The 20,854-nt window shown below is 47.7% G+C and overlaps 2 long non-coding RNA genes across 2 annotated transcripts; both read left to right on the top strand.

Annotated features, from left to right (window-relative positions):
* Positions 1-1,472, top strand: LOC146891118 (uncharacterized). Its single transcript, XR_014998091.2, has 3 exons — positions 1-139; positions 216-276; positions 640-1,472. It is a non-coding gene; the product is annotated as an uncharacterized LOC146891118 (long non-coding RNA).
* A 12,236-nt stretch (positions 1,473-13,708) lies between these two features.
* LOC125415093 (uncharacterized) lies at positions 13,709-18,539 on the top strand. Its single transcript, XR_014998092.2, has 3 exons — positions 13,709-13,801; positions 16,194-16,533; positions 17,243-18,539. It is a non-coding gene; the product is annotated as an uncharacterized LOC125415093 (long non-coding RNA).
* The last annotated feature ends 2,315 nt before the right edge of the window (positions 18,540-20,854 follow it).

The raw sequence follows: 20,854 nt of genomic DNA, 5'->3' as shown, positions 1-20,854 counted from the left end.
GGAAGCTGGAGCCCTGGGGAGCCCTGAAGCTGGAGCTAGGGAGCCCTGCAGGACACCTCCCTAGCCGGCGTCATCAGGCTACAGCGGCTAGCTCTGTTCTCCAGCCACGGGTGCAACAGCTAAAAATAAATAAATCAACGTAAGAAACATCTACCGTCAGTGAACTTCGTGGCCTCTGGAAGCTTCTTTAACTCTGGAAATTTTTTCTTTACCAGGTCAAACAGGAGGCAGGCTATGGAGGAGCCAGGAGGACAAGGAAGGCAGCAGATGGTACAGGTTTGGTTTTTCTCCTTCGCACACGGGCACCTCTTTGACCCGTTCATGACCCCAGAATGAGTAAGGCTGTGGGCCTCCAGCTGGAGTTCACTCTGGGCCTCTTTCCTGGATTTGGCTGTTCTTCCCAGAGCCACCACTTAGCAAATGATGCCAGCCGGAGATGGAGGTGTCTGAGTCTCACCTTAACGGCTAGGCTTTCAGAAAGATCCTGTCGGTAGGTAGTGTTAGCTTCTCCTTGCCCCATGTGATACTCGTCTAGACTCAGCTCATTTCTGCCAATCCACTCCAGCTGGAAGAGCACTGAAGCATTCTGGGAAGCCCTGTGCTTTTTTTTTTTTTTAATTTAATTTAATTTTTCTGCAGAAGAGTTAAGAATGGCAGCTCCTTGGAAAACCACGGGGCCTAATTTGCTGATCTGGGGGCAAGACGCAGAACCCTGTGACATCAGAGGACAAAATAGTGGCCAAGGATGTGGGGCTTGAAAGTGGTCGTGGTTGAGGCCCCAGGCCTGTGTGGTTGCCTTTCAGGGAGTGTTGTGGGCTGGGCCAGCGTGTGTTCCCTTTGGAGCAGAAGGCAGGTGCAAGAGGGCTGCAGCTGTTGCTTATACCGCAGACTCCACAGCTCGTACCTTCCGCGTTATCCAGGCTCCGAATCCACGCTCTCGTTTCTCCCACTTCTGTCATGGGCCCAGGGGACACCTGCCTCCTCTGTGTAGAGTTGTTTGTTCTTCTGGCAACGTCCCCTTGACTGCTAATGTGTCTGGCTTGCCCTGCTTGTCCCTTCTATCCAGAGGCCCTAAGAAGCCAGAACTTAATCTGTGCAGTTACTCCTGCTGGTCCTGGTGGAAGCAAGTTAGTTGCCAGTTCTGCCCACCTCTTGCACCTCGGCTCCGCATCTGGCGTTGGGAGCATCCTTTGTGTCTGATGTGACTTCCTGTTTGCTGTGACTGCTTGCAATTCTTGCAAGATAAGTCAGCCTTATCTTGACTTTGACACTGCCAGCTCTTCCTTGTCTGACCAAATAGTTCTCCACCTCTTGACTGGCCCCCATGGTCAGCAAAACTTCCCCTAAAGATCTTTAGTTATCAGATACCTCTGGCTGGGGCGTGGCTTGGTGGGAAATCATGTACAAGACCTTAGCACCCTAGCATCACGTTAGAAAATAATAAAATGAAAAGAGATTTCTCATACATGAAATGAAGGGTTTCCTTTCCTTGTGGTCTTTGTGTGTGTGTGTGTGAATAGATGTCTTAAAGGTAAGATAGAATATGGGTTAATTATGAATTTCCGATAGTTGCATGACAAAAGTCTACATTCCCTCAGATGCCAAAAAAGGTGATGATTGAGGTGAACTGGGGAGATCCGCCTCAGTACCTGGGTCCTCTGGAAGAGCAGCTAGTGTTCTTGACTTATGAACAAATGACACCCTGGTTTTGGTTTTCTAACTTGTAAAACAGTCATCAAAGGGAAACCAATGCCTTCTGCCCTCACTCTGACCAAATGGAGGGTTTCCCACAGTAACCAGCTGGGAGCCTACAGCTCACTTCCGTTCTGGCACTGTCTACCTGGAATGAAGCCAGATCCTACAAGTTAAAGGCTCGGGATCATAAAATTGTGTCCCTCCTTCAAATGCCAATAGGAAATTCACTTCCAGAATATCTACTGCCTGGTCTAATAAACCAGAGGTTCTCTTTGCCCCGCATCTGAGGGTAGATCACAGCACTCAGGAAAGCATTCAACTTACCTATACTGTTAAAAGGGGATTGTAAAGGCTGGGCATGGCGGCACACGCCTTTAATCCTAGCACTGGGGAGGCAGAGGCAGGAGGATCTCTTGAGTGTCAGGCCAGCCTGGTCTACACAGTGAGTTCCAGAGTAGTCAGAGCCACACAGGGAGACTTTGTTGCTGGGGGGAGGCGGGGGCAAGGACTATGAAGGACACTGAAAGCAATACAGATGAATTCAGGTGGGAGACGTATAGAGCAAGGTATGGGGGTGGGGATGTTGAACTTGCATGCCCTTCTGGGAGTGTCCCAGTCCTCCTCGTCCAGAGATTTTTAGAGACTTCATTGGCATGGCCTGTACCACTATCACCTAAATTTCCAACTGTGACTGGAGTTCCCAGGTCCCAGCCTGGACCCTTGGAGACTAGGTTCAGTCTAGGAGACTGTAAGACTCTCCTTGGAACAAAAGACATTCGTAGAACCCAGAAAATTTCTAAGTGCCAAGAGAGGAAAAATTATCACCCTTTCTATCCTATAAATACTGAGATTTCAGAGTGATATAGAGATAAATACTTCGCATCAATATGGATTTGTTCTATTGACACAAATTTAAGGTCAAGTTTGCTACACTGAATATGTACTTCTGATCTTATTTAAGGTATTGTGTTTGTGCAACTCATTTAAAAAATGTAATGTATAATTAAAAATTACAGATTAATAGATAGTCATAATAGTCAAACTTGTAGTCATGTTAGGTAGATTTTCTAGATGTACAGAGATATATTTCAAATGGGTAGGTATTCTTCAACCCTTTCAAAGACCTCCAGAATATGGCATTTAAAATGTTTTAAGAACTTAGACTTTTCTTCACAATGAGACATGTCTGCTTCTGGCAGCACCAATTACTTCAGAATGGTTGACAGGTGTTGAAGAAACTTGTTATGGAACTTGCCTTCAATGTGACAAGGCTAGTCATTTGGGCAAGAAACTGTTCCTGCCCAGACTGCTTGATGGTATGCTGTATGAACTGGACATGCAGAACCCACAGAAAAATAACTACTGAACTTGCCTAAAGAAGTTGAGATGGTCCTTCAGGGTTCCTGCTTCATGAAAAAGTCTGCCAGACATTCTGCAGGACACCAAAAACAACTGATAAAATTTGCCATTACAAGACAGAACAGATCTTCAAATTTCCTGCTTCATGGAAAAGTCTGCTGGATACTATGGGCCTATAGGCTGAAGACTGGAATCCCCAATGTTACAGAAGAACTTTGGGTGACTGTCCAGGCAGCAAGATGTCTCTGTCATTTCTAGAACTTTGGAAGTTTCTTTCAATGTGTTTCTTGTTTACTTAGGTAATAGCATATCCTTCTGGGGTTTTTGAGGAGATGAAGACAGAGATGGTGTGGGAAGTCCTTCTGTATACATGTTGCTCTTATTGATTAACGAATAAAGCTGTTTTGGCCAATGGCTTAGCAGAGTAAAGTCAGGTGGTTTATCATAACTAAGGGAAACTTAGTTGTGATAAAAGATAAATTCAATATGAAACTTTGACTCACTTTAGACTCACAAAGATAAGATAGGTGATAGAATATTTTCTTTAATTTTGCCAGATACAAATAGACTAAATATTGTAACTGTAATTCTTGCTTGATACCTGTTTTGCTATATGTAATTTTACTATGTTAAAGTTAAAACATTCCTTCTTATTTAGATAGAAAAGTGAAATGGCCTTCTGTATACGTGTTGTTTTTATTGGTTGATGATTAAATCTATTTCAGCCAATGGCTTAGCAGAGCAAAGCCAGGTGGGAAATCTGAATAGACATATATAGAGAGAGTAGGCAGAGGCAGAGAGATGCTATGTAGCTTCCAAAGGAGGCAAATGCCATGTAGCTGCAGAAGGAGAAGGACACATCAGAACCTTACCAGGTAGACCACAGTCTCATAGCAATACACAGATGAATAGAAATGAGTTAATTTAAGATGTTAGAGTTAGCCAGGAATACACCTAAGTTACAGGTCATACAATGTTGTAATTAATACAGTTTCTGTGTGATTATTTGGGTCTGGGTGCTGGGAACCAAATCCTGGCTTCTCTGGAAGAACAGCCAGTGTTAACCACTGAGCCATCTTTCCAACCCCCAAATATGTATTATCTCAGTCATCTACCTTGTAAGAGCTCTAGTGAGAACCAGGTGGTGGTGGCACACCTTTAATCCCAGCACTCGAGAGGCAGAGGCAGGCGGATCCCTGTGAATTTGAAGCCAGTCTGGTCTACACAGCTAGTTCAAGGACAGCTGGGTGTTAGGGGCTGCAGACCCTTAGTCCATGAACTTTCTATGACCTCTTACCTGCTGGAGTAAACAACTTGTTTTCCTACGCTTGCAGCTGCTCTGAATACAAAACCCTCATGAGTTCCTGATAAGAAGGGAGTGGTTTCTGGTGGGCTTGCAGTAGAAAATCCTGAGAGCTAGAGTGTGGCCACTAACCAAGGAGAACACTATATAAGCTTCCCTGGAACACAATAAAATTTGGCATTCTTTGTTCAAGAGTGACCTATGTCTCTGCGTGTTCTTTAATCCCCAGACCCTTGCCTGATCACAGTTCTGAGTGGCACAGGTGCCACAGCTGGGGCTGTTACATAGAGAAACTGTCTAAAAAAACCCCAAAACAGCAAAAACAAAACTCTAGCGAGACCAGAAAAGGTCAGAGATAGATACCAAGTGGACAACTTCGTTAAGAATTGCTTAAAAACTACCCATGGGGCTGGGTTATAGATCAGTTGGTAAAATGTTTGCTATGCACATGAATCTCTAGATTTGATCCTCAGCACCACATAAACCAGGTTTGGTGGTATATACATGCCTATCATCTCAGCACTTGGGAGGTGGAAGAGTGCTATGGGATAGCCCTTCTGTATGCTGTGAATATACATTGCTCTCATTGGTTGATAATACAAGCTGCTTTGACTCATAGTGGTGCAGAATATAGTGAGGCCAAAAAGCCAAACTGAATACAGGGAGAAAGAAGGACAGAGAGGGAGAGATGCCAGCCCGCCGCTGGAGGAGCAAGATGTATTAAAGCACAGGTAAAGCCATGAGACACATGGCAAAAACATAGATTAATGGAAATGGGGTAATAGAAATGTGTTAATTTAAATGTAAGATTAGCTAGTGATAAGCCTGAGTTATTGGTTGAGCATTAATAATTAATATAAGCCTCTGAGTGATTATTTGGAAGCAGCTATGGAACAAGGCAGTACAGAGGAATCTCTGTTTCCAGAAGAGGAGGCACAGAAATTCAAGATGGTCTTCAGTGTCTTCATTCATTGCTTGCCTCATTGCTGTTAAAAATATCCTGACAAGCTAGGTAGTGGTAGTGCACAACTTTAATTCCAACACCATGGAGGCAGAGGCAGGCAGATCTCTGTGAGTTTGAGGCCATCCTGTTTTACAAAGTGAGTTCCAGGACAGCCAAGGCTATGCAGAGAAACCCTGTCTCAAAAAACAAAACAAAAAACAAAGTCTCAAAAACCAAAACAACAAACAGCAAGAGCCCCCAAATGACAAGAGCAGTTTAAGGGAGAAAAGCCTTATTTGGGCTTACAGGTCTAGAGTGCAGTCTACCATGGTGGAAAAGGCATGGCAGTGGGAGCACTAAGCAGCTAGGTCACATTGTATAGTCACATAGTCTGGAAGCAGGTTGTCACATTGTATTCCTGGAAGTAGGTTGTAACATTGTATCTATAGTCAGGTAGCGGTTATCACATTGTATCTATAGTATGGAGGCAGATTGTTACATAGTGACCATCCACAGTAGGTGGGGCAGATTGCTACATAGTGTCCATGGTAGGGGCAGATTGTTACATAGTATCCATAGTCTGAAAGCAGATTATCACATTGTATCCATAGTCCCTGCTTGACTGTTTCTCTTGGTATTCAGTTCAAAACCAAAACCTAGGGACTGGTACCACCCACTTTTAGGCTGGATCTTGCCACTTCAACTGGTTCTTTTTTAAACTTGGGGTTCCGGAGATCAAACTCAGAGCCCCATGCATGCCAAGAAAGAGCTTTACTACTGACCACGAGGGAGGGGTGTCTTCAGCTTTAAGTCTGCTCAGGATGGAGAAGACTAACCACATGGAACGACCTTTGTGAAGCCATCATTAGGAGACCAGCATTTGAGGAGAAGTGAGCCATTTAAGAATTCACAGCCTGTTGTTCCTCTCAATGTTCCCAGGCTAACTAACCCGGAAACTAGACCCACCAGACTAACACCCAATGACAAAGGTGACTGTGGCCCTGACAGGCACAAGTTATACAAGAACCACTAAAAGAAGGCGTTAATGTATGAGGGCTGTGAGAGCCTGATATCCTATTGTGTTTAATGCAAGAGTTCAAAGCAAAAAATATTGAGTTTATGGTTTTGTGTGTCTTTTTGTCCTGTGAGATATAGCAACACGTAGTGAATAGTGGGATCTGGAGCCTGGTGATGTTCCTGTTGTTCCAGGGACAGTCCTGACTGGGGCAGCAAGGAGTGAAGAAAAGACACACACACACAGACGCGAAGCTGGGATCACGTGGTCTGGCCTCAACATGTTTATGATATATAACTGCCTGGGAGGCAGAGTCACTGCCTACAGCAGGACCAGAAGGCAGGGTTGTTGCAATAGACAAAGAAGGAGGGATGATTTGTGGTTCATAGCTGGCTCTAGGAGGCAGGGTTGGCTATTCTTGGTAGGAGAAGTCTCTGTAAGAGAGCAATCTTCAGGCCAGACATGGGGGTGGGGCATGGTGGCCATTTTCTGTGCACACTGTCAGCACTTGGACTTCATCATCCTTCTGAGGCAGAGGCTGTGGGGTTCTTGGCACGACTGTGCTATGTCAACTACACATTCATTCCCTCAGGGGTTCCTCTGCCGCAGACTAAAGTGAAATCCTTTATCAGACCTTAAATAGACTGTGGGCTGAGTGTGGCAGACACAGGGGTACTCATGACACTCCACGCTGACATGGGGGAGACCTGCAAAATGGAGCAGGAACTTGGTGGTATGTCTACCAGAAGCCTCTAAAACATCCCCTACCCCCCCCCATTTCTTTAGTGCTGGGGAGGTGAGCCTAGGACCTTGCACATACTATTCAACCGCTGAGTTATGTCACCAGCCCACATTTACGTCTATGAACCCAATGCTCCATTTCTGCTCTGGAACAATAGTCTCGTACCCTGTAAAGATTTATCAGTTGTGTTGCTTTAATAAAATGCAGATTGGCCAGTAGCCAGGCAGGAAGTATAGGTGGGGCGAGCAGGCAGAAAATAGAGGGGAGGCGATGAGAACAGGAGAATTCTGGGAAGAGGAAAGGAAGTCTGCAGCCATCACCCAGACACAGAGGAAGCAAGATGAGAATGAATCGCTGATTAAAGATAGCAAGCCATGTGACTAGCACAGACAAAAATTATGGGTTATTGTAAGTTATGAGAGTTAATAAGAAGCCTGAGCTACTAAGCCAACCAGTTTATAATTAATGTAGACTTCTGTGTGGTTTTCTGGGACTGAATGACTGCAGGACAGGGCAGGACAGAAGCCTCTGTCAACACATTTTCATCTAAATGAAGCAAAAAAGGAAAAAGAAAAAAAACAAACGTTGATAATGACCAAGGATATGAGCCAATGGTAGGATACTTGCCTGGCATGTTCAATGCCCTAGATTCAATTTTTTTATTCTTGTAAAAAAAACAAAAAGTTACTTTTACAAAGTAAGTTGATAAAACAGTAGGCATGAAGGCATGTGACCTGTAATTTCAGGACTCAGGAGGCAGAGGCAGAAGGATCGGGAGTTCAGTGTTAGCCTCAGTTATATAGTGAGTTCAAGGCTAGCTTGGTCTACTTGAAACTGTCTCAAAGAATGAACAAACAGGGCTAAAACTATATCTCAGTCAGTGGAGTACTTGCCTAATGTATACAAAATATTGGTTTCGACCCCCAACACTGTAAAAACTAGGCATAGCCTTGTGCCATTTGGGAGGTAAAGGCAGGCCTGTCAGGACATCTTCAGCAAGTTCTAGGTTAACCTGGGCTACTTGGGACCTTGTCTCAAAAAACAAAGCAAATACCTAACAAAAAGTTGATAATATGTTATGCCTAAAGATGTTTCATCTCAGTATTGTTTAATTGTTGGGAGTAACTTTGATGTCATACTAGGGAAGGATTATAAAAGTAAGGCATATCTACTTAATGAAGACATTGTGCAGACCTCAGAGTGACTAGTTAAAAAAAATACAGGAGACATTAATATCAAATCATTCTTTTAGTGTGTTGTCAACTTTATTATAAAAACACATAAGGAAGAAACAACATAATGTTACTAACCATCTCTCCCTCCCTCAGTGAAGGGTCACAAGTGTTTTATTATGGCACCTTCTAAGCTTGCTACATTAATTATGCTGAAGGCAGAAGAAATTAGTGCTATTTTAAAAATAGAAATATAAATAATTTCTTAGAACATACATTCCGGGAAAGCTCTGGCTGGGAGGAGGAAAGCAACTGTGGTTGGTCCAGCTGATTCTTGTTTTAGCTGCAGTTTGGACCCACGTGAAATAGTGTGGCCGCTTGTTCAGAATTACCCAGGATGCCTCTTAGAAATGCACACAGCAGAGCGCCGCATATTGGTGAAATCAGAATCTCCTCCCCGGGTCTTGGGAGTTCACATCTACCTTCTGTCCCTCCTTTATGTATTCATTTATTGTGAGACTTACTCTGAGCCCAGACAAGCCTGGGACTCCTGATCCTCTTACTGCCACCCACCACGTGCTGGGATTACAGGTCGGTACCACCACTCTAGGCACAGGGTGTAGCACTTCAACAGGTTTTGTATATTTGAATTGGAGCTCCCACCTCCCCACACCATCCACAATCAGTGTGATGGTGCACACCTGTAATCTTAGAGCTTGGGAGGCAGAGTCAGGAGGATCACTGAAAGTTTATGGCCACTTAATGACCCTGGCCTAATTCATGAGGTGGTGCTCAGGCCACTCAGCATGCACTATCTAGTAAGATTTTGTCTCCAAAATTAAATTAAAAAAAGGAGATCAGGGAGGTGACAGCTCAGTGGGTTACAGGACTTGCTTTGCAATCATGAGGAGTGGAATTAGTACCCCATGACCCATGTAAAAAGCAGGGTGTCAGTCAGGCAGTGGTGGTGCATGCCTTTAATCCTATTACTCTGGAAGCAGAGCCAGGCAGATCTCTGTGAGTTTGAGGCCAGCCTGGTCTACAAAGTGAATTCAGGGTTGCACAAAGGAACTCTGTCTTGGGAAAGAAAAAAAGAAAAAAGAGAGAGAGAGAGAGAGAGGAAGAAAGAAAGAAAGGAATATAAAGGAAAGAAGGAAGGAAGGAAGGAAGAAAGGAAGGAAGGAAAACAGGGTGTGGTTGCATGCACCAGTAACTCCGAGTTTTCCAGAGGTAGAGCTAGGAGTTGGGGATCGCTGACTGCCAGCCTGTCACTGCAGATCCAGTGAGAGACCCTTCACAAGGGCCTATGACAGAAAGGGACAGTGCAGAACACCTGGCGTCTTCTCTGGCCTCTGTGTACATGCAAAGGAACATGCACCCACACAGAGAATAGTTGGCTCAATAAGAAGATAACCCCCACCACGAGAAGAAAGAGAAGTGACCGCAGCCGCCTGTGAGAAACTGTAGACAACACACTCGCCAGCCCTCCCGTGTGCCCCTACCACCGCTCACACCCTCTGGTCCTTTCCAGATGCTGCCGAAGGTCCTGTGTCTCGTGCACAGTGCCCAACCTTCTTCCTCCATGCTGGGTATCAAGCCCAGGACCTGCACATGGTGGCGGGATGCTTGCTTTACCACTGAGCTCCGCTCCAGTTCGTCCTCGAATTCTTCCAACACCCTGCACTGACTTTGAAGAGAGAGAGAGCAAATAATCAGAGAAATTACTCTTTTTATAAAGTCAGTTCTTGGTGAGGTCTATAAAAAGGTGAGCATTCTATACACAGGTGGCTGACAGCTATAGACACGGTCATTACTTTCTTTCTTTAGATGGGATCATGATACATATTCCTGTATGCCTCGGGACTCATTAGTTAGCTCAGGCTGGACCCAAACTCATGGCAATTTTCTTGCCACAGCCTCTGAACACTAAGATTATAGGTGTGCACATGCAACCCTATGCTGAATTTTAATATTATTAAAACTTCTTAATAATAATAATAATAATGATAATAATGTGTGTGTGTGTGTGTGATGCGTACTTGATGCTGATGATGCTGTGTTGGAGGGAGAAAGTCACTTGTTAGTTCCCAGATGCTAAGCCCTGAAATAATCACACAGAAACTGTATTAATTAAATCACGGCTTGGCTCATTAGCTCTAGCTTCTTATTTGCTAACTCTTACATATTAATCTAACCCATTTCTATTAATCTGTGTATCACCATGTGGCAGTGGTGGGTAAAGTTTTGTCCGCTGACCCTGGCTCCTTTCTCCCAGCATTCAGCTTAGTTTCCCCTACCTAGCTCTGTTCTGCCAAGACAGTTTCTTTATTCATTAACCAATAAAAGCGACACATAGACAGAAGGACCTCCCACACCAATTCTGAGCCATCTCCCTGGTACCTGGCTTTCTTCTCTTTTTTCTTTTTTTCTCTCCAAACAAGAGATTGCTAAACTGCCCATGTTGGCCTCACATTTGTGACCTCCCTGCCTCGGCCATCCAAGTGCTTAGATTAAGCTACGACATGATTACCTTTAGTCCACCTTTACTGAGTGGCCCAGGAAAGTGATATCTGGGACATGGAATTCTTCATTTTCAGCTGCACCCTGGCTCAGGAAACGGGTGGCCTAGAAGGACTTTCCAGGTCTGAGATGCTGTGACTTGTCAAACCCCAGAACAGCTGTAACAAGCTCTGAGATGTCCCAACAGTCACACAGTTAGCTGTCTCCTAAGTAGGTGAAATTCAATACCACAGAGGGCAGTGGTTCAAGGCATTAGCCCACACTACTTCCTGTTTCCAGAGTTGCTCATAGCTTCTTAGGAGAAAAACTGAGCCATCCTGGGAACAGCAATGTCGGTATACATGTGGAGCAATCCGGGAGGGAGGGTATAAAAAAAGGCACAAGAACAAGCTCTGCCTGGAACCTCCTGGTCACATTCCATCCCTGGGCCTTCAGGGGGTGATTGTTACCCTTTTCTCTCCTTGAGAACCTGAGGATCAGGTTGTGGAGGGGCCTAGGGCTGGGTGTATGCAGGTGACAGTTACTGTCTGTGTTTGGTTGTGAGCCAGCTCTGGCAGGGGTGGAACCTCCTAGGGGTGGGAAGTGAGGTCTGGTCTGGGAGAAAGCCTCTGCTCAGCAGCAGGCAGCCCCAGGCATCCAGCAGGGAGAGGCAGGCTCCAAGTAGTAGAGGGCCTGAGGTCAGGCAAGTCCATCCTTTCCGCGTTGGGGGATGGGGAGCAGGGGAAGGAGCCAAGAGGTTAGAACTCACCCTGAAGGAAAATTTGTTAAAGGAAGGTGTGCATCTTTTATACAATGTGTAATTAACTCTCAGCAGAAGATGCTGCGGATTCATAATAGGAACCGACCGTGGAGGAGGAAGACTGACAAGCATGGGATTCTTGTGGGCTTTTTAATTTAATTTTTAAAAGAAACAAGAACAGTTGCAATTATAATTGTGGACCTTTAGTGATGGTGTCTCCCAGCAACAAGCCAAATCGCTCTGTATCCCACCCTCTTCCCAGGCAGAACGAACTGGAAGGTGTTTCCTGCCATAGAGAAGCTCCACTCCACTCCAGCTCTGACCTGACCCACCCACGGCCTCTCCTCTACTCCAAGCTCCCTCAGCCTGGCTGTCCCCTGAGCCCTGTTCTCTTTACGAAGCAGTCCTTGGAGTTGTCTCAGCCTCCAGCCTGGGACTCTCTCATGGTTCCATCAGAGCTAGGTTTCCTACTGAGTTCCTGCCCTCAGCAGGGTGGCTGTGCCCTGGGAGGAAGGGAGGTGCAAAGGAGAGGAAAGGTGGGGAGCCCCAGGACGTGGTAGTTGGAAATAGGCAATGCCTGGACACCTGCCAGAATAAACAGGCCACCCCTCTCCCAGGCACAAAGGGCTCTCTGTGAGGACACTCCCAGACTCATGTGGAATCCTGGAGGCTCATATTTCTTAACATAAAAGATGCCCATTCCCAGCCAGGCCTGGGTGTGGTCTGTGGTTTGAATCGTGGTAGGCGGGGCTTGTGGACTCCCAGTGACCCATCTATTTGGTGTCTGTCCTTGCTAAGAGCTGGCCTTCACAGGAAAATGGGGAGAGGCCAGGTGGACAGCTTCTCTTGAAGGGTGTGGATAGTTAGTTCTTCTTGCCTCTGGACAGAGCCTTCTTAGTGTCTACTCCCTCTGACATCTCCCCAGTGTCTGTCTGTCTGTCTTTTGCTCTCTCATTATCTATCTGTGCATGCTCAGGATCCACATGAGAGACTATCAAACTACACCTAGTCTCCTCTCTTACTTCGAGCCATTGTCGCAGAGAGTTAAGCTAAGACTCAAAGAAAGAAGGCTATGTTCACAGACACATGTCTCAGCACCTAAGGTTCCTCTGGGTACCCATGGGAACGGACTGCTCAGGAGGTTGCTTGACTCTCTGTGGACCTTATGATGTTTTGTTTCCAGGTGAAAGAGTTGAAACAAGATAGATCAGGTCTCAGTTCTCACCTCCGAGCCCTATGAGTAGACAGTCATCCACCAGAACCTGGTGCCACACAGCTTCATCATTTCTGATGCCGGCAACATGCACCTTGGGAGTGGCTGGTGCCGTTCCTCCCTGGACTGCTAATGGGGCAGGATGTTTGACCCCTGTGGCCTCCATCTATCCTGCATGCTTGGCTGTTTGAACTACAGAAGAGATAGTTATTGAACAAACCTTTATTTTTTTTAAAAAATTTATTTATTTACTTTTATGTGTACGGGTGTTTTGCCTGCCTGTATGTCTATGCCATGTGTGTGCCCTGTGCCTGCAGAAACCAGAAGAGGGCATCAGATTCACTGGCACTGGAGTTGCAGACGGTTGTAAACTGTCGTGTGAACGCATGGCCTCTGGAAGAGCAGCCAGTGCTTTGAGCTGCTGAGCCACGGTTCCACCCCAGTACAGACCTTTCCTGGGTTCCAACTATGGCCCAGTAAACGAAACCTTTGACAGCCAGCTCTCTGGTGCTCACCTTTGAAAAGATGCAATTCTTCCCTGTACTGTTTTGCTACCGTGGGCCTCACAAGTTCTCTGTCCAGCTGGCTTACAGAAAAGAAAGGCTGTCCAGCAGTTCTGTGGGCCATTGTCTGCATGGTCATTGGGTAGTGTGGGAGGATCTGTTCAATGCCTTTCTGGGAGTTCCTGGTGCCTTAGGGTATGGAGTTCCTTGGCTTGTGGAAGCATTACCCAGACCTCTGCTGCCTGTGTGTTCGACTCTGCCAGAATTTTTGTTATTGTTGTTGTTTGTTTTGTTTTATTTGAGATAGGATTTCTCTGTGTAGCCCTGGCTGTCCTGGAATTCACTTTGTAGACCAGGCTGGTCTTGAACTCAGAGATCCACCTACCTCTGTCTCCTGAGGGCTGGGATTAAAGGCATGAGCCACCACACCCAGCCACCACCAAATTTTTCTTTGTTTTATAAGGACACACACACAGCCATTGCATCAAAGCACGTGATAGTGACCTCATCCTAACCTGATCTTTTCCCAGGACCCGTTCCCTGAAAGGCTGCCTTCTGGGGTGCTGAGAGTTAAGATCCCAGCATGTCGTTTTAGCGGTGAGTATAGCACCTTCTCTGGGAAAGTGTAAAATGGTGGAGAAGAGAATGTTGTCCCCAGGGGCCTCCAGTTTTGGCGTCTGACAAGGTCTTCTGTGAACTCCTTTGATTGGTGAAACCCGGTCACGTGCCCACTCCTCGCTGTCATTCTAGTTAGGAATTTAGTTTGACTCTATCACGGTGGGGCACGGGAGGTGATATGGACTCTTCCCCAGTGCAGGAAGAACATTTCGACGGCCTGGAGGAGACACGATCACGAGGAGACAGAACTCCACTGTGCAGGGAAGAAGGAGGGGACCCTGAGCAGGGGTGAGGGCAGCAGCTTCGTCTTCTGCCCCCTCCTTAGTGCCCAGGTGTCTCTGCTGCTCATTCCAGGGAACCAGCCTCTCACAGCTCACAGGCACTTCCATTATGCCAGGCTATCTTCTGCCTTCATTATTTATTTACTTCCTTGGTGGCCGTGCGTGTAGGTCAATGTGTGGAGCTCAGGGTTGTTTCTTCTCCTTCGTCATTTGTTCCAAGGATGAAGCTCAGGTAGACGTAGTTTTCTAATCTCTTGGATTGCCTTGGAACCCTCATAACAGCCCCCTGAGAAGAGGTGGCTCTGGTCTCCTTTCACGGATGAGAAAGCACATAGAGAAACAGGAGCTCTTGACAATCAGGCCGGCGGGAGGGGTGCAGCATCAAACTGAACTCAGCCACAGTGCTCATGGAACTGATGGTGAAGCCTCCCTGGCCACTGTCCAGGGACAGTAGGTGAGCACTGTGAAGCCACTGCCCTGCTGCCCACCTGGCAGCTCCACTGGTTGGAGCTGGCCCTGGGTGGCATGTCCACTGTGTATCCCTGAGCCGAGGCGGCTGTGCTACGGGCATCCAGCAGCCTTGCCTCTTATAGGCATTTAGTCCAAGAGCTTGCGAACCCTGAAAGGGAGGTAGGGAGAAAAGGGAGGAGCAGAGTGCACTGGAAGGCTGGAGACCGGCCTGGAGCTTGGAGCCTATGCCTGCGTAGGTGGCTGAGAAGGGGACTACGTCAGAGGGCTGGCTCCTGAACTTCTGACCCGCTGGGAGTTCACAGATGGCTCCCTGCAAGGGCAGGAAGGGCCTCACGCTGGTCCCTTGCCAGGGTGCTGCTGCACACAGGGCCAGACTGTTCCCAAGCTTCTTCCCTGGGGACCTGGGAGAGGCCTTGTGACCGACAGAGCCGACCTTTCTAGCTGAGCTGCATGGGGAATGTGGTCAGGGCCTTACCACATGTCTAGAGGCAGAGACCTGGGACCTCTGCCTCCTCAGAAGGGGTCCTGTGGTCGGTCACATGCCATCCTGTGGCCTCAGATACTGGACCACTCACTTTTGTCCTCCTTTGGAGAAAAGGTGGGGAAAGGAGCAGAAGGCAGAAATATGAAACTGTTTTCCCAGCCCTCTGACTGCCAGCCAAGAGCCCCTGGTACCTATAGAGGTTTAAGCTAGGTTTTGAGCCTCCCTAGACAAGGCACAGAGCCAGTTTTCGTGACTATGTTTACACCAGGGACATCTGTCATTGCAGGGAGCTCCTCATCCGAGCACTTGCCTTTCCAAAGGAAACCAGGTCTGTGTGGGCATCTTGGCCTTGGGGTTTGTAGGTTCCTGTATTTGCTGGTTGGCTTGTGTGGCAGCCCAGGTTCTCAGTCTTGCACACACTCCGTTTCCACTGAGCTACTGCTCCCAGACCCCGGATTTTGAGGGTGGGTGGTGGAAAGAAACAATAATAAAAAGGGCCAGGCATGGTGGCAAGTACCTCTAATCCTGTTTGGGTGATGAGGCAGGAAGATTACATGAGCCCAGAAGTTTGGGTCTAACCTGGGCAACATAGCTAGACATGATTACAAAAGATAACAAAAGCCTAAAACAAACAAGAAAGACAAAGGACATTTTCCTTCAACAGCATTGACAATCGGGTAAGAATAGAATCGCTTCCTGTCTGGTAGCAGTACATTTCCCCAACACACAAAAGGAACAGGGGGAGAAAAACATTATCCACTGAAAGTCGTTACTATAATCTATGAAATATGGAGTTAATAAAAAGTTGCAGAAACGTTTCCCAAAGAATCTATAATATCCCAGAGTTTTAAAACTGGATTAATTCCATAATAATGGGAGAATATTAATGTGTGATGTGGGCTCTTATTCCTAAATGTCTCCCTACAGATCAGCAGAGAAGTGGGCTTTTATAGAACTCAAACATAAAATAGGGGCCTCGAGTTCCAGACATCCTATTCCGTGCAAATTCTAGATAAGGACTGACCCCTTTAAAACATATCTCGAAGATTGTATGGGGTGTGCTGATACTAAAAAACATTATTTATCTGACGATCTAACTTAAGCAGCCATTCCATGTTTCTCCTTGTTCCAACAGGCCACCTTCGGTCTGTTCTTCAGTGCATCTGAGAGGTGGGGCAGGCAAAGGAGTGGGGGCTGAAATAACTGTTGGGGACCCCAAGTCCCTGAGGCTGGCCTCTGAAAGCGCTGTCTCCCTGGAGGGAGCAGGCAGGTCCCATTGCAGCAGTAGGGATGCCTGGAAAACCACCTGCAGACAAGTCCGACAAGAGGATTATGGGAGCCCAGGAATTGGACAGCTGCCAATCAATGTGGGAGCCACCAGGCTGTGTGGGGTAACATGGGCAAACACACCAGGGCCCAATCACAGGTCTGCCTGGCTTCCTGGGACCTGATGGGCCTGCCTTGCCACCTGGGAGGTTAGTGACATTGATCCACATCTCTGCTGGCCCAGTAAACTCCAAAGCCTGGCCTGACCTTCCCTTCAGGCCCAGCTGTCCAGCCCTTCCCTGTACTAAATTCCCCCACATTCTCCAGAGCTGAGGTCATGGAAAACTCCCCGGGTGGGAGCTGGGGGCAGGAGGGGGGGGGCTGCCAGGCTGAAGTACCAGTACCGGGGATTAACAGGGTGACTGGTCATTTGTTTATCTGTAGAGGGGTTGTGTGGGCAGCTGCTCCTAGGAGCCAGGGAGAGGCTAGCAGTTACCGCCAAACAGGAGCAAAGCTTCTGTGGGACAGCTGCAGCTCCCTAGGGGCAGGTGCCCTGCTGCCACTGGTCCTTCCTGGTGATGGCAAGGGGAGGGGGAGAGCCAGGGGCAGGCCTTCCCGGAGGCTTCCCTGGAACCTTAGGAGGGAAAGAAGAAAGGAAGGGGCCTTCTAAGCTCTTTAGCTTGGTGGGGATGCTCTTGGGTCCATTTTTATAGACTCATAGAAGTTGAGGGGGGCGCTTTCTGTGCTTAAGGAGCGATGATAAGCCCCTCACAGGTCACCCCAACACTAGGCTGGACCTATTCCATCCCTCTTTGCTGCTCAGGAAAACCCTGCCTTCCTTCCCTCAGAAGGAGACAGCTCCGGTCAGCCCTGCCAGGTTATATACTCATGTTCCCTGTTACCCCTCTGCTTTTGCAGGTTGGCCTATATCTGTGAAATCCCCACTAGAAACTCATGCTGAAAAGAACCAGCTCCACTTGTGTGTCCGTGCCGGTGATCCCGTCTCTCCGGCTTTCAATCCTCCTCCCTCTGAGCCTGGTGCACTGGATGGATGAGGCTTCAGGGGTTTGGGCGTGCTGACGACTGTCCCCCATCCCCACCCTTGTGGAGTCTCATTTGAGAAACCCTGGCAGGCTGAGGACCAACCCCATAGGTCTTGTCTATGTGGTTGGCTGGGTTTGACAACAGGATGAGATATTGGCCTTCGTGGTACCTCCCGCAAAATGGATTCAAGGGGTCGACCCTGCCCCTGTGCCTTCTTGAGGCTTTGCCCTCACGGAAGGGTCAAGTTTTGCTCATCCCGTCTTTCTTGCCTTGGGATTCTCTCACGTTGTCTGAGGTGACAATGTCCCCTGTCACCACCAAACCATCTCCCACAGTCAGAGGACAGGAGATTTCCAGGAGTTCTGCACGCGTGCCGAGAGAATAAGAGACAGGACTGGGTGCTTAAGGGGGGAGAGGGAGCAGGCTCAAGGGTGTCTAATCACAGCCTTGGGGTAGACATTTGCCTGGGAAGATGGATGCAGCCCATCCCCCCACCCCTTGTCTGCTCAGGGTGTAACCAAAGGCATGCAGACCACCAACCCAGGGCCAGCGCTCCCCCACCTCACAGGTTCAGCTGTGACCAAGTAGCATTTCTCACATCCTGCAGCAATTCCCAGTCTCTTGAAACACTCTGCCCACACAATGCCTTCTCTTTCCCCATCCCCAGACAAGCTTTCTCTGTGTAGCTTTGGAGTCTGTCCTGGAACTCACTATGTAGACCAGGCTGGCCTGGTTTCTGACATCTGAGTGCTGGGATTAAAGGCATGTGCCATCACCATCCAGCACAGGCCTCTTTTTACAAAGTGAATTTTAGAGCCAGGTTGCCCAGAGTTCAAATCCCAGCTCTGAAGCTTACCAGATTCAGAAACTGCTGACTTGAAAGAAAATATCCCCCAAAGGGAGTGGTACTATCAGGAGGTGTGGCTTTAGAAGAAGTGTCACTGTGGGGCGGGCTTTGAGACTGACTAAGTGAAGCCTAAGTCAGTCAACTTCCTGTTGCTTCTGAGTCAAGACATAGGACTCTCAGCTCCAGCACCATGTCTGCCTGCATGCCACCATGCTTCCTGCCAGGATGATAGTGGCTGCACCTCTGAATCTGTAAGCGAGCCCCACCAATTAAAGGTTTTCCTTTATAAGTGTTGCCATGATCATAATGTCTCTTTACAGTAATAAAAACCCTAACTAAAACAGAAGTCTTACTTAATTCTTTCTGCCTCCACCCCTCACCTCCAAAGTGGGGTTCTGAGCACCAGCTGCTTGGTGGGGGCGGGGACTGCTGTGGGGATTAGGCCAGCAGTCCTGACATACGACTGTAACTGTTTCTCATGCGATGATGTGACTGTCACCACTGCTTTGCCTTGCCTCCCCCGTACTCAGCCCAACCCCTGCCAGGCACTCTCTGCTCTTCCACGGCCTCAGCAGCTTGGCTGAGGAGATCCACCCAGTCAGGTGATGACAATGAGAGACAGACGTTTGGAAGGGTTACATGGAAAACAGCCTGAGAATGCAGGTGACCCACCAAGGGCTTGGGGGGGTGGGTGGGAGAGAGAAACATTGTTGCCACTGACTAGACTAGAGAGGGGCAGCCTCCTGTGAGACAGTGTGCCTTAGGACAGGTGCAAACAATTCCATGAGGGTGGTCATGTCCACACGCACAGAGCCAGGGACTCAGGTCTCTGGTGGAACCTCCCTTGTTCCGACACCCCAAACCTGCGTCTGAGACCTTATTCTGGAAAAGGATCTCTGCAGATATAATTAAGAAGTTCAACCTGAGGTCATCCCGAGTTCTCTGGATGAGTATGAAGTCTAGTGTCACGCGACCTTCCAAGAGCAGCGCAGGAGAATTCACCGGTGGCAAAGGCCAGAAGTAGCGAGGCAGAAAGTGAGCTAAGCCACTGTGAGGCAGGGAAGGCCTGGAGTTGTGGACACTGAGCAGGATGGAAGGGGCCCTGCTGGCACTTAGACTTTTGATTTCTGGCTCCAGAACACAGGCAAATTTCTATAGTTTTAACCATCCAGTCTGTGGTTGTTTGTTACAACATCGACAGGAAACTCGACACCGGCTTCAACTGCCAAATCCCTCAGAAAAAGACAGGGCTCTGTCTTGGTCAGGTTGGGTATTTGTCCTCGTTAGTTGATTTCTGTCAACTTGACACAAGCTGGAGTCATCTGAGAAGAGGGACTCCATCAGATTGCCAGCCTGATGCGGGAGGGTCCAGCCTGCTGGGGGCTGCGCCATGTCTGGACCAGCAATCCTGAGTGGCATAAGAGCAGCAGGCTGAGCAAGAGATGAGAAGTAACCCCCAGAGGGTCTTGAGCTCTTGCCCATTCCCTTCATGAGGAGCTGGACCATAAGCCGCAAGGTGAAATAAATCCTAGTCGCTTTTGGTCATGGTGTTTTATCAGGGCAACAGGAAGCAACGTAAGAGGGTATTATAGCAAAAGTACCATGGAATGGCTTTGATGACAAACACTCCCGAGTTTTGGAGGCCAGGAGTCCAAGATCAGGGTGCTGGGCTGGTGACTGTCCTCACATGGCCTTTCTGTCCTGCGTGTACACAGAACCTGAGTTTGTCATCTTTTCAGTTTAGTTCCCCACCCCCACCCCAGGTTGGCTTTGGTTATATTCTCCATGCTTCTACCATGACACACAGACCGCTGTGTGTGTGTGTGTGTGTGTGTGTGTGTGTGTGTGTGTGTGTGTATTTGAGGGTGGTCAGAGAACAATTTGAGGAAATCACTTCTCTCCTACTGCATGGCTTATGGGTGGAACTCATACTACCGCTGTCTAGCTCCAGAACATTTTTCATTTGTCTCTAATGGAAATCCCGCATCTGCAAACTAGCTACTGCTGTGGAATAATCCTCTTGCATGCTGTAAAGATTTGTCACTCAAATTGGTTTAATAAAATGCTGATTGGCCAGTAGCCAGGCAGGAAGAATAGGTGGAGCAACCAAACTAAGGATGATGGGAAGGAGAAGGGCAGAGTCAGGAGATGCCAGCCAATTGCCAAAGCAAACAGGACATATAAAAAATGAGGTAACAAACCATGAGCCATGTGGCAAAGCATCAATAGAAATATGAGTTAATGTAAGTATAAGAGTTAGCTAGCAATAAGCCCGAGCTATTGGCTGAGTATTAATAAATAATACTAAGTGTCTGTGTGGTGATTGGCAAGCAACTGCCCAGATGGGGAGCAGGCAGTCAGGATAGAAAAACTGTACTCTACATACAGCGCTTCAACATGGGGCCGAAATTTCCATATAAGACCTAACAAAACTTATAAAAGGGTTCTAAACGCACAAAAACAGAACCAAACTTGTCTTCTTAGTAGCCACTTTTTCTGCAGCAGGCTGCGTTTCCTGGCAGTGAGCAGAGGCATGGCTCCTTTAAGAGACAGCTTTCTGGCTGTTAGTGGCGAAAATGGGGAACTCTTTTAAGAGACCCTGCTAACAAGCACTTAAATGGAGTTTATGAGCAGCAGGT

The sequence above is a fragment of the Myodes glareolus genome, chromosome 19, assembly GCF_982192425.1.
Source record: "Myodes glareolus chromosome 19, mMyoGla1.1, whole genome shotgun sequence".
Classification (NCBI taxonomy): domain Eukaryota; kingdom Metazoa; phylum Chordata; class Mammalia; order Rodentia; family Cricetidae; genus Myodes; species Myodes glareolus.
This window is presented reverse-complemented; position numbering and strand designations above follow the sequence as displayed.